Source organism: Cryptomeria japonica, unplaced genomic scaffold (assembly GCF_030272615.1).
Source record: "Cryptomeria japonica unplaced genomic scaffold, Sugi_1.0 HiC_scaffold_173, whole genome shotgun sequence".
NCBI classification, from domain to species: Eukaryota; Viridiplantae; Streptophyta; class Pinopsida; order Cupressales; family Cupressaceae; genus Cryptomeria; species Cryptomeria japonica.
The window spans coordinates 70,001-83,002 of NW_026728995.1; the positions used below are offsets into that span (position 1 = coordinate 70,001).

Sequence of the window (13,002 nt, forward strand, 5' to 3'; positions counted from 1 at the left end):
TGCCTCGGGTGCGCACCTTGCGTGCACCTTCGCCAGGGTGGGCGCCTTGGTGCGCACACCTTGGCTGGGCTGCGCACCCGGGCGCGCACACCTTGGCACCCGCGTTTCCTTCATTTTAAATTTTTTTTTTTTACAATCTCTCAAGTGGGAAATTCTATAATCTCAACTTTTTTTGCCTTTTCAGGAAACTTTTGAATGGAGCGCATCATTGGTGCGCTCCGAAGTGTGCTCCAAGGTGCGCACCTCTGGTGTGCTCCAAAGCTCTCTCTAGCTGCGTGCACCTGCCCCGGCCGCGCACCCGGCCCCGCCCAGCTTCGCTCACCTGTCCCGGGCGTCTGGTGCGGAACCTTAGAGTAAGAAACATCACCGTGCACCTTGGCCAACGTGCGCGACTCGACCGAGCGCGCACTGGCCGAGGTGCACACCGATTTCACCTGGGTGCGCGCGCAGCACCTCGGGCGCACCGGGGTGCGCGCACAACGCCCAGGTTGCACCGTGGCCTGTGTGCTCGGGGCGCCTCGGGTGCGCGCTCGGTGTCGCCCCCGCGCGCGCGGTAGTGCGGGCAGCGCACCCCGGCCCGGCCCGGCCCCGACGAGAACGCAAACGGGCAAAAGGTTTATTCAAATAGCATTGCGACGCCCGGCGAAAAACTAAAAAAGGGTGCAACACCGGGACTTCCCGGGAGGTCACCCATCCCAGTACTACTCCGGCCCAAGCGCGCTTAACTGCGGAGTTCTGATGGGATCCGGTGCACTAACGCTGGTATGATCGCACCCGTTATGAGCTTGTCGCAGTGTGTACTTAGCAAACCGCGACCCACGTGCGAATCCACCCCGGCCACCCACCCCCGTCGAGGTGCACACCCTCCCTCGCGAAGTGCGCCCCGTTCGCCAAGTGTGAGCCCTGCCCGGGTGCGCGCACCTTGCTAGGGCGTCGGGTGTGCACCCGGCCCGGCCTACGTGCGTGCACCTGGACGGGGCGTCGTGTGCGTGCAGTGTCCCGTCTGCAACGCGGTGCCCACACACCACCTCGGGCGCAACGACCTGCGCTCACATGTGGGCCGAGTGCACCTTGGTGCATGTTCGGGGCGCCTCGGGTGCACGCTCGATCTTGCCCCGGTGCACCAAGGCGCTCGGTTTGCCCCGGGTGCGCACTTGGTGCAAGGTGGGCACCCAAAATAGGGATCAAGCACCAAAACACAAGTTTCGGGATGCAAAATGGGACCCAAGGACCACAAATGCGTTCCAAGACCCATGATGGGTCCACGAGAACAAAAATGTGTTCCGAGACTTAATAAACAAATATTGGGTTTTAGGAGAAGAAACATGCTCTGATGCCCAAAACGAGAATCGACCCCGAAAAGGCCACAGGCCAAAAGTGGGATGCGAGACAAAAAAAAATGGGACCCGAGGACCAAAATTGGGTTCCCAGGTCGAAGACAGGGCAACCGGACAAGAAACGACCTCTAAGGCTCGAAATGAGTCCCGACGACTAAAACTTGACAAGAAGCACCCATCAGGCACCCAACTCGACACCCATGGGATGCCGACCCACCCGGGCTTCCACCTAGCACACCTTGGCACCCACCCACCCTCGCACCCAACCTCGCACCCAACTTAGCACCTTTGAACCCACATTGGCACTCACCCTGACCCTGGCACCTTGGAACCCACATTGGCACTCACCTTGACCCTGGCACCCACCTTTGCACTCACCTTGGGACCCACCCTGGCTCCCACCTCGGCACCCACCCAGACACCCACCTTGGTTCCTTGGCACCCACCTTGGATCCTTGGCACCCACCCCGACACCCACCTTGGCACGCAACTTGGCTACTTGCCACCCACCTTGGCTCCTTGACGCCCACCCCGACAACCACCCCGTGACCTACCCTGGCTAGGGTTGGTGCACACCCACCCTGGTGCCCACCTTGGCACCCACCCCATGACCCACCTTGGCACGCACCTTAGTACCCACCCCGTTACCCACCCTAGGACCCACCCCGTGACCCACCTTGGCCAGGGTGGGTGCCTTGGTGCGCACAACTTGCCTGGGCTGCACACCAGGGCGGGCTCAAGATGGCACCCGCGTTCCGTTTTTTTCACTATCTTTCAAAACGGAAATTTTAAAATCTCGTTTTTTTTTTTTTTTTGCCTTTTCTGGAAATTAGTGAAGGCAGCGCATCAAAGGTGCGCAATGCTGGTGCGAACCCGGGAGCGCTCCGATGTGTGCTCCAAGGTGCGGCGTGCACGAAGTCCGAGCCCGGCTTGCCCCGGGTGCGCACCTCGCGTGCACCTTCGCCGGGGTGAGCACCTTGGCTGGGTTGCGCGCCCTGGTGCGCACCAAGGAGCGCTCTGAAGTGTGCTCCAAGGTGCGGCGTGCACGAAGTCGGAGCTCGGTTTGCCCCGGGTGTGCACCTCGGGTGCGCACCTCGCGTGCACCTTCGCTGCGGTGGGCACCTTGGCTGGGTTGCGCGCCTTGGTGGGCACCATGCAGTGCACGAAGTCGGAGCCCGGTTTGCCCCGGGCGCGCACCTCCGCCAGGGTGGGCACCTTGGTGCGCACAACTTGCCTGGGCTGCGCACCAGGAAGGGCTCAAGATGGCACCCGCGTTCCGTTTTTTTCACTATCTTTCAGAACGGAAATTTTAAAATATCGTTTTTTTTTGCCTTTTCTGGAAATTAGTGAAGGCAGCGCATCAAAGGTGCGCAACGCTGGTGCGAACCTGGGAGCGCTCCGATGTGTGCTCCAAGGTGCGGCGTGCACGAAGTCGGAGCCCGGTTTGCCCCGGGTGCGCCCTGGTGGGCACCATGGTGCGCACCAAGGAGCGCTCCGAAGTGTGCTCCAAGGTGCGGCCTGCACGAAGTCGGAGCCCGGTTTGCCCCGGGCGTGCACCGCGGGTGGGCACCTTGGTGCGCATGCCTTGCCTGGGCTGCGCACCAGGGCGGGCTCAAGATGGCACCCGCGTTCCGTTTTTTTCACTATCTTTCAAAACGGAAATTTTAAAATCTCATTTTTTTTTGCCTTTTCTGGAAATTAGTGAAGGCAGCGCATCAAAGGTGCGCACCTCGCTGCCCACCACGGTGCGCAACGCCGGTGGGCACCCGGGAGTGCTTCGAAGTGTGCTCCAAGGTGCTGCGTGCACGTTGTCGGAGCCCGGTTTGCCCCGGGTGCGCACCTCGCGTGCACCTTCGTCGGGGTGGGCACCTTGGCTGGGTTTGCCCCGGCTGCGCTCCGAAGCGGGGTTATTGGAGCGCCGCCTCTTTTTTTGTCGGAGCGTTTGGTGGGGTTTCTCGCATTGGCTCTTCCCAGGCCCGGTTGCCACCCTGGCGCGCACGAAGTCGGAAGTAGGGTTAATTGCCCGGGTGCGCACCTTTGCCAGGGTGGGCACCTTACCTGGGCTGTGCACCAGGGCGGGCTCAAGATGGCACCCGCGTTCCGTTTTTTTCACTATCTTTCAAAACGGAAATTTTAAAATCTCCTCTTTTTTTTGCCTTTTCTGGAAATTAGTGAAGGCAGCGCATCAAAGGTGCGCACCTCGCTGCCCACCTTGGTGTGCTCTGAGGTGCGCACCCGGGAGCGCTACGAAGTGTGCTCCAAGGTGCGGCGTGCACGTTGTCGGAGCCCGGTTTGCCCCGGGTGCGCACCTCGCCTGCACCTTGGCCGGGGTGGGCACCCTGGCTGGGTTTGCCCAGGGTGCGCTCCGAAGCGGGGTTACTGGAGCGCCCCCTCTTTTTTTGTCAGAGCGTTTGGTGGGGTTTCTCGCATTGGCTCTTCCCAGGCCCGGTTGTTGGGTGCGCTCCCACCCTGGCGCGCGCGAAGTTGGAAGTTGGGTTAATTGCCCGGGCGCGCACCTTCGCCAGGGTGGGCACCTTGGTGCGCACACCTTGGCTGGGCTGCGCACCAGGGCGGGCTCAAGATGGCACCAGCATTCCCTTTTTCTCACTATCTTTCAAAACGGAAATTTTAAAATCTCGTTTTTTTTTGCCTTTTATGGAAATTAGTGAAGGCATCGCATCAAAGGTGCGCACCTCGCTGCCCACCTTGGTGTGCTCCGAGGTGCCCACCACGGTGCGCTCCGAGGTGCCCACCACGGTGCGCAACGCCGGTGCGAACCCGGGAGCGCCCCGATGTGTGCTCCAAGGTGCGGCGTGCACGAAGCCGGACCCCGGTTTGCCCCGGGTGCGCACCTCGCGTGCACCTTGGTGCGCACACCTTGGCTGGGTTGCGCGGCCTGGTGGGCACCATGGTGCGCACCAAGGAGCGCTCCGAAGTGTGCTCCAAGGTGCGGCGTGCACGAAGTCCTAGCCCGGTTTGCCCCGGGTGCGCACCTTCGCCGCGGTGGGCACCATGGCGTGCACGAAGTCGGAGCCCGGTTTGCCCCGGGTGCGCACCTCGCGTGCACCTTCGCCGGGGTGGGCACCTCGGCTGGGTTGCGCGCCCTGGTGCGCACCAAGGAGCGCTCCGAAGTGTGCTCCAAGGTGCGGCGTGCACGAAGTCAGAGCCCGGTTTGCCCCGGGTGCGCACCTTCGCCGCGGTGGGCACCCTGGTGCGCACCATGGCGTGCACGAAGTCGGAGCCCGGTTTGCCCCGGGTGCGCACCTCGCGTGCACCTTCGGCGGGGTTGCGCGCCCTGGTGCGCACCAAGGAGCGCTCCGAAGTGTGCTCCAAGGTGCGGCGTGCACGAAGTCGGAGCCCGGTTTGCCCCGGGTGCGCACCTCGCGTGCACCTTCGGCGGGGTTGCGCGCCCTGGTGGGCACCATGGTGCGCACCAAGGAGCGCTCCGAAGTGTGCTCCAAGGTGCGGCGTGCACGAAGTCGGAGCCCGGTTTGCCCCGGGTGCGCACCTCGCGTGCACCTTCGCCGCGGTGGGCACCATGGCGTGCACGAAGTCGGAGCCCGGTTTGCCCCGGGTGCGCACCTCGCGTGCACCTTCGCCGGGGTGGGCACCTCGGCTGGGTTGCGCGCCCTGGTGCGCACCAAGGAGCGCTCCGAAGTGTGCTCCAAGGTGCGGCGTGCACGAAGTCGGAGCCCGGTTTGCCCCGGGTGCGCACCTCGCGTGCACCTTCGCCGCGGTGGGCACCATGGCGTGCACGAAGTCGGAGCCCGGTTTGCCCCGGGTGCGCACCCCGCGTGCACCTTCGCCGGGGTGGGCACCTCGGCTGGGTTGCGCGCCCTGGTGCGCACCAAGGAGCGCTCCGAAGTGTGCTCCAAGGTGCGGCGTGCACGAAGTCGGAGCCCGGTTTGCCCCGGGTGCGCACCTCGCGTGCACCTTCGCCGCGGTGGGCACCTTGGCTGGGTTGGGCACCATTGAGCGCTCCGAAGTGTGCTCCAAGGTGCGCACCATGGCCCTCCAAGGTGCGCAGCATGGCGTGCACGAAGTCGGAGCCCGGTTTGCCCCGGGTGCGCACCTCGCGTGCACCTTCGCCAGGGTGGGCACCTCGGTGCGCACACCTTCTCAATGTTTTCTTGCCTTTTCTGGAAATTGGTGAAGGCAGCGCATCAAAGGTGCGCACCTCGGTGTGCTCCGAGGTGCGAACCCGAGAGCGCTCCGAGGTGCCCACGAAGTCGAAAGTCGGGTTAATTGCATTGTTTTCCCCGGGTGCGCTCCGAGGTGCGCAACATCGGTGCGCACCAAGGAGGGCTCCGAAGTGTGCTCCAAGGTGCGCACGATTCGGAGCTCGGTTTGCCCGGGGTGCGCACACCTTGGCTGGGTTGCGCACCCTTTGTGCGCTCCAAGGTGCGCACGAAGTCGGAGCTCGGTTTGCCCCGGGTGCGCACCTTCGCCAGGGTGCGCACCTTGATGCGCACGCCTTGGCTGGGCTGCGCACCTTGGTGGGCGCCATGGTGCGCACCTTTCGTGCGCTCCAAGGTGCGCACGAAGTCGGAGCTCGGTTTGCCCCGGGTGCGCACCTTGGTGGGCGCCATGGTGCACTCCGAGGTGCCCAAGATTGGTGCGCACCAAGGAGCGCTCCGAAGTGCGCTCCAAGGTGCGCAGGTGCGCGCGAAGTCGAAAGTTGGGTTAATTGTCCGGTTTGCCTCGGGTGCGCACCTTGCGTGCACCTTCGCCAGGGTGGGCGCCTTGGTGCGCACACCTTGGCTGGGCTGCGCACCCGGGCGCGCACACCTTGGCACCCGCGTTTCCTTCATTTTAAATTTTTTTTTTTTACAATCTCTCAAGTGGGAAATTCTATAATCTCAACTTTTTTTGCCTTTTCAGGAAACTTTTGAATGGAGCGCATCATTGGTGCGCTCCGAAGTGTGCTCCAAGGTGCGCACCTCTGGTGTGCTCCAAAGCTCTCTCCAGCTGCGTGCACCTGCCCCGACCGCGCACCCGGCCCCGCCCAGCTTCGCTCACCTGTCCCGGGCGTCTGGTGCGGAACCTTAGAGTAAGAAACATCACCGTGCACCTTGGCCAACGTGCGCGACTCGACCGAGCGCGCACTGGCCGAGGTGCACACCGATTTCACCTGGGTGCGCGCGCAGCACCTCGGGCGCACCGGGGTGCGCGCACAACGCCCGGGTTGCACCGTGGCCTGTGTGCTCGGGGCGCCTCGGGTGCGCGCTCGGTGTCGCCCCCGCGCGCGCGGTAGTGCGGGCAGCGCACCCCGGCCCGGCCCGGCCCCGACGAGAACGCAAACGGGCAAAAGGTTTATTCAAATAGCATTGCGACGCCCGGCGAAAAACTAAGAAAGGGTGCAACACCGGGACTTCCCGGGAGGTCACCCATCCCAGTACTACTCCGGCCCAAGCGCGCTTAACTGCGGAGTTCTGATGGGATCCGGTGCACTAACGCTGGTATGATCGCACCCGTTATGAGCTTGTCGCAGTGTGTACTTAGCAAACCGCGACCCACGTGCGAATCCACCCCGGCCACCCACCCCCGTCGAGGTGCACACCCTCCCTCGCGAAGTGCGCCCCGTTCGCCAAGTGTGAGCCCTGCCCGGGTGCGCGCACCTTGCTAGGGCGTCGGGTGTGCACCCGGCCCGGCCTACGTGCGTGCACCTGGACGGGGCGTCGTGTGCGTGCAGTGTCCCGTCTGCAACGCGGTGCCCACACACCACCTCGGGCGCAACGACCTGCGCTCACATGTGGGCCGAGTGCACCTTGGTGCATGTTCGGGGCGCCTCGGGTGCACGCTCGATCTTGCCCCGGTGCACCAAGGCGCTCGGTTTGCCCCGGGTGCGCACTTGGTGCAAGGTGGGCACCCAAAATAGGGATCAAGCACCAAAACACAAGTTTCGGGATGCAAAATGGGACCCAAGGACCACAAATGCGTTCCAAGACCCATGATGGGTCCACGAGAACAAAAATGTGTTCCGAGACTTAATAAACAAATATTGGGTTTTAGGAGAAGAAACATGCTCTGATGCCCAAAACGAGAATCGACCCCGAAAAGGCCACAGGCCAAAAGTGGGATGCGAGACAAAAAAAAATGGGACCCGAGGACCAAAATTGGGTTCCCAGGTCGAAGACAGGGCAACCGGACAAGAAACGACCTCTAAGGCTCGAAATGAGTCCCGACGACTAAAACTTGACAAGAAGCACCCATCAGGCACCCAACTCGACACCCATGGGATGCCGACCCACCCGGGCTTCCACCTAGCACACCTTGGCACCCACCCACCCTCGCACCCAACCTCGCACCCAACTTAGCACCTTTGAACCCACATTGGCACTCACCCTGACCCTGGCACCTTGGAACCCACATTGGCACTCACCTTGACCCTGGCACCCACCTTTGCACTCACCTTGGGACCCACCCTGGCTCCCACCTCGGCACCCACCCAGACACCCACCTTGGTTCCTTGGCACCCACCTTGGATCCTTGGCACCCACCCCGACACCCACCTTGGCACGCAACTTGGCTACTTGCCACCCACCTTGGCTCCTTGACGCCCACCCCGACAACCACCCCGTGACCTACCCTGGCTAGGGTTGGTGCACACCCACCCTGGTGCCCACCTTGGCACCCACCCCATGACCCACCTTGGCACGCACCTTAGTACCCACCCCGTTACCCACCCTAGGACCCACCCCGTGACCCACCTTGGCCAGGGTGGGTGCCTTGGTGCGCACAACTTGCCTGGGCTGCACACCAGGGCGGGCTCAAGATGGCACCCGCGTTCCGTTTTTTTCACTATCTTTCAAAACGGAAATTTTAAAATCTCGTTTTTTTTTTTTTTTGCCTTTTCTGGAAATTAGTGAAGGCAGCGCATCAAAGGTGCGCAATGCTGGTGCGAACCCGGGAGCGCTCCGATGTGTGCTCCAAGGTGCGGCGTGCACGAAGTCCGAGCCCGGCTTGCCCCGGGTGCGCACCTCGCGTGCACCTTCGCCGGGGTGAGCACCTTGGCTGGGTTGCGCGCCCTGGTGCGCACCAAGGAGCGCTCTGAAGTGTGCTCCAAGGTGCGGCGTGCACGAAGTCGGAGCTCGGTTTGCCCCGGGTGTGCACCTCGGGTGCGCACCTCGCGTGCACCTTCGCTGCGGTGGGCACCTTGGCTGGGTTGCGCGCCTTGGTGGGCACCATGCAGTGCACGAAGTCGGAGCCCGGTTTGCCCCGGGCGCGCACCTCCGCCAGGGTGGGCACCTTGGTGCGCACAACTTGCCTGGGCTGCGCACCAGGAAGGGCTCAAGATGGCACCCGCGTTCCGTTTTTTTCACTATCTTTCAGAACGGAAATTTTAAAATATCGTTTTTTTTTGCCTTTTCTGGAAATTAGTGAAGGCAGCGCATCAAAGGTGCGCAACGCTGGTGCGAACCTGGGAGCGCTCCGATGTGTGCTCCAAGGTGCGGCGTGCACGAAGTCGGAGCCCGGTTTGCCCCGGGTGCGCCCTGGTGGGCACCATGGTGCGCACCAAGGAGCGCTCCGAAGTGTGCTCCAAGGTGCGGCCTGCACGAAGTCGGAGCCCGGTTTGCCCCGGGTGTGCACCGCGGGTGGGCACCTTGGTGCGCATGCCTTGCCTGGGCTGCGCACCAGGGCGGGCTCAAGATGGCACCCGCGTTCCGTTTTTTTCACTATCTTTCAAAACGGAAATTTTAAAATCTCATTTTTTTTTGCCTTTTCTGGAAATTAGTGAAGGCAGCGCATCAAAGGTGCGCACCTCGCTGCCCACCACGGTGCGCAACGCCGGTGGGCACCCGGGAGTGCTTCGAAGTGTGCTCCAAGGTGCTGCGTGCACGTTGTCGGAGCCCGGTTTGCCCCGGGTGCGCACCTCGCGTGCACCTTCGTCGGGGTGGGCACCTTGGCTGGGTTTGCCCCGGCTGCGCTCCGAAGCGGGGTTATTGGAGCGCCGCCTCTTTTTTTGTCGGAGCGTTTGGTGGGGTTTCTCGCATTGGCTCTTCCCAGGCCCGGTTGCCACCCTGGCGCGCACGAAGTCGGAAGTAGGGTTAATTGCCCGGGTGCGCACCTTTGCCAGGGTGGGCACCTTACCTGGGCTGTGCACCCGGGCGGGCTCAAGATGGCACCCGCGTTCCGTTTTTTTCACTATCTTTCAAAACGGAAATTTTAAAATCTCCTCTTTTTTTTGCCTTTTCTGGAAATTAGTGAAGGCAGCGCATCAAAGGTGCGCACCTCGCTGCCCACCTTGGTGTGCTCTGAGGTGCGCACCCGGGAGCGCTACGAAGTGTGCTCCAAGGTGCGGCGTGCACGTTGTCGGAGCCCGGTTTGCCCCGGGTGCGCACCTCGCCTGCACCTTGGCCGGGGTGGGCACCCTGGCTGGGTTTGCCCAGGGTGCGCTCCGAAGCGGGGTTACTGGAGCGCCCCCTCTTTTTTTGTCAGAGCGTTTGGTGGGGTTTCTCGCATTGGCTCTTCCCAGGCCCGGTTGTTGGGTGCGCTCCCACCCTGGCGCGCGCGAAGTTGGAAGTTGGGTTAATTGCCCGGGCGCGCACCTTCGCCAGGGTGGGCACCTTGGTGCGCACACCTTGGCTGGGCTGCGCACCAGGGCGGGCTCAAGATGGCACCAGCATTCCCTTTTTCTCACTATCTTTCAAAACGGAAATTTTAAAATCTCGTTTTCTTTTGCCTTTTATGGAAATTAGTGAAGGCATCGCATCAAAGGTGCGCACCTCGCTGCCCACCTTGGTGTGCTCCGAGGTGCCCACCACGGTGCGCTCCGAGGTGCCCACCACGGTGCGCAACGCCGGTGCGAACCCGGGAGCGCCCCGATGTGTGCTCCAAGGTGCGGCGTGCACGAAGCCGGACCCCGGTTTGCCCCGGGTGCGCACCTCGCGTGCACCTTGGTGCGCACACCTTGGCTGGGTTGCGCGGCCTGGTGGGCACCATGGTGCGCACCAAGGAGCGCTCCGAAGTGTGCTCCAAGGTGCGGCGTGCACGAAGTCCTAGCCCGGTTTGCCCCGGGTGCGCACCTTCGCCGCGGTGGGCACCATGGCGTGCACGAAGTCGGAGCCCGGTTTGCCCCGGGTGCGCACCTCGCGTGCACCTTCGCCGGGGTGGGCACCTCGGCTGGGTTGCGCGCCCTGGTGCGCACCAAGGAGCGCTCCGAAGTGTGCTCCAAGGTGCGGCGTGCACGAAGTCGGAGCCCGGTTTGCCCCGGGTGCGCACCTTCGCCGCGGTGGGCACCCTGGTGCGCACCATGGCGTGCACGAAGTCGGAGCCCGGTTTGCCCCGGGTGCGCACCTCGCGTGCACCTTCGGCGGGGTTGCGCGCCCTGGTGCGCACCAAGGAGCGCTCCGAAGTGTGCTCCAAGGTGCGGCGTGCACGAAGTCGGAGCCCGGTTTGCCCCGGGTGCGCACCTCGCGTGCACCTTCGGCGGGGTTGCGCGCCCTGGTGGGCACCATGGTGCGCACCAAGGAGCGCTCCGAAGTGTGCTCCAAGGTGCGGCGTGCACGAAGTCGGAGCCCGGTTTGCCCCGGGTGCGCACCTCGCGTGCACCTTCGCCGCGGTGGGCACCATGGCGTGCACGAAGTCGGAGCCCGGTTTGCCCCGGGTGCGCACCTCGCGTGCACCTTCGCCGCGGTGGGCACCATGGCGTGCACGAAGTCGGAGCCCGGTTTGCCCCGGGTGCGCACCTCGCGTGCACCTTCGCTGGGGTGGGCACCTCGGCTGGGTTGCGCGCCCTGGTGCGCACCAAGGAGCGCTCCGAAGTGTGCTCCAAGGTGCGGCGTGCACGAAGTCGGAGCCCGGTTTGCCCCGGGTGCGCACCTCGCGTGCACCTTCGCCGCGGTGGGCACCATGGCGTGCACGAAGTCGGAGCCCGGTTTGCCCCGGGTGCGCACCCCGCGTGCACCTTCGCCGGGGTGGGCACCTCGGCTGGGTTGCGCGCCCTGGTGCGCACCAAGGAGCGCTCCGAAGTGTGCTCCAAGGTGCGGCGTGCACGAAGTCGGAGCCCGGTTTACCCCGGGTGCGCACCTCGCGTGCACCTTCGCCGCGGTGGGCACCTTGGCTGGGTTGGGCACCATTGAGCGCTCCGAAGTGTGCTCCAAGGTGCGCACCATGGCCCTCCAAGGTGCGCAGCATGGCGTGCACGAAGTCGGAGCCCGGTTTGCCCCGGGTGCGCACCTCGCGTGCACCTTCGCCAGGGTGGGCACCTCGGTGCGCACACCTTCTCAATGTTTTCTTGCCTTTTCTGGAAATTGGTGAAGGCAGCGCATCAAAGGTGCGCACCTCGGTGTGCTCCGAGGTGCGAACCCGAGAGCGCTCCGAGGTGCCCACGAAGTCGAAAGTCGGGTTAATTGCATTGTTTTCCCCGGGTGCGCTCCGAGGTGCGCAACATCGGTGCGCACCAAGGAGGGCTCCGAAGTGTGCTCCAAGGTGCGCACGATTCGGAGCTCGGTTTGCCCGGGGTGCGCACACCTTGGCTGGGTTGCGCACCCTTTGTGCGCTCCAAGGTGCGCACGAAGTCGGAGCTCGGTTTGCCCCGGGTGCGCACCTTCGCCAGGGTGCGCACCTTGATGCGCACGCCTTGGCTGGGCTGCGCACCTTGGTGGGCGCCATGGTGCGCACCTTTCGTGCGCTCCAAGGTGCGCACGAAGTCGGAGCTCGGTTTGCCCCGGGTGCGCACCTTGGTGGGCGCCATGGTGCACTCCGAGGTGCCCAAGATTGGTGCGCACCAAGGAGCGCTCCGAAGTGCGCTCCAAGGTGCGCAGGTGCGCGCGAAGTCGAAAGTTGGGTTAATTGTCCGGTTTGCCTCGGGTGCGCACCTTGCGTGCACCTTCGCCAGGGTGGGCGCCTTGGTGCGCACACCTTGGCTGGGCTGCGCACCCGGGCGCGCACACCTTGGCACCCGCGTTTCCTTCATTTTAAATTTTTTTTTTTTACAATCTCTCAAGTGGGAAATTCTATAATCTCAACTTTTTTTGCCTTTTCAGGAAACTTTTGAATGGAGCGCATCATTGGTGCGCTCCGAAGTGTGCTCCAAGGTGCGCACCTCTGGTGTGCTCCAAAGCTCTCTCCAGCTGCGTGCACCTGCCCCGGCCGCGCACCCGGCCCCGCCCAGCTTCGCTCACCTGTCCCGGGCGTCTGGTGCGGAACCTTAGAGTAAGAAACATCACCGTGCACCTTGGCCAACGTGCGCGACTCGACCGAGCGCGCACTGGCCGAGGTGCACACCGATTTCACCTGGGTGCGCGCGCAGCACCTCGGGCGCACCGGGGTGCGCGCACAACGCCCGGGTTGCACCGTGGCCTGTGTGCTCGGGGCGCCTCGGGTGCGCGCTCGGTGTCGCCCCCGCGCGCGCGGTAGTGCGGGCAGCGCACCCCGGCCCGGCCCGGCCCCGACGAGAACGCAAACGGGCAAAAGGTTTATTCAAATAGCATTGCGACGCCCGGCGAAAAACTAAAAAAGGGTGCAACACCGGGACTTCCCGGGAGGTCACCCATCCCAGTACTACTCCGGCCCAAGCGCGCTTAACTGCAGAGTTCTGATGGGATCCGGTGCACTAACGCTGGTATGATCGCACCCGTTATGAGCTTGTCGCAGTGTGTACTTAGCAAACCGCGACCCACGTGCGAATCCACCCCGGCCACCCACCCCCGTCGAGGTGCAC

General features: G+C 63.6%; 3 non-coding genes across 3 annotated transcripts; all 3 read right to left on the reverse strand.

Moving 5' to 3' along the window:
• Positions 1 to 657: 657 nt before the first annotated feature.
• Positions 658 to 776, reverse strand: LOC131867480 (5S ribosomal RNA). The gene has a single exon (XR_009366033.1). It is a non-coding gene; the product is annotated as a 5S ribosomal RNA (ribosomal RNA).
• Positions 777 to 6,691: 5,915 nt separating this feature from the next.
• Positions 6,692 to 6,810, reverse strand: LOC131867481 (5S ribosomal RNA). Its single transcript, XR_009366034.1, has one exon. It is a non-coding gene; the product is annotated as a 5S ribosomal RNA (ribosomal RNA).
• Positions 6,811 to 12,798: 5,988 nt separating this feature from the next.
• On the reverse strand, positions 12,799 to 12,917 carry LOC131867495 (5S ribosomal RNA). The gene has a single exon (XR_009366048.1). It is a non-coding gene; the product is annotated as a 5S ribosomal RNA (ribosomal RNA).
• Between the last annotated feature and the right edge of the window lie 85 nt (positions 12,918 to 13,002).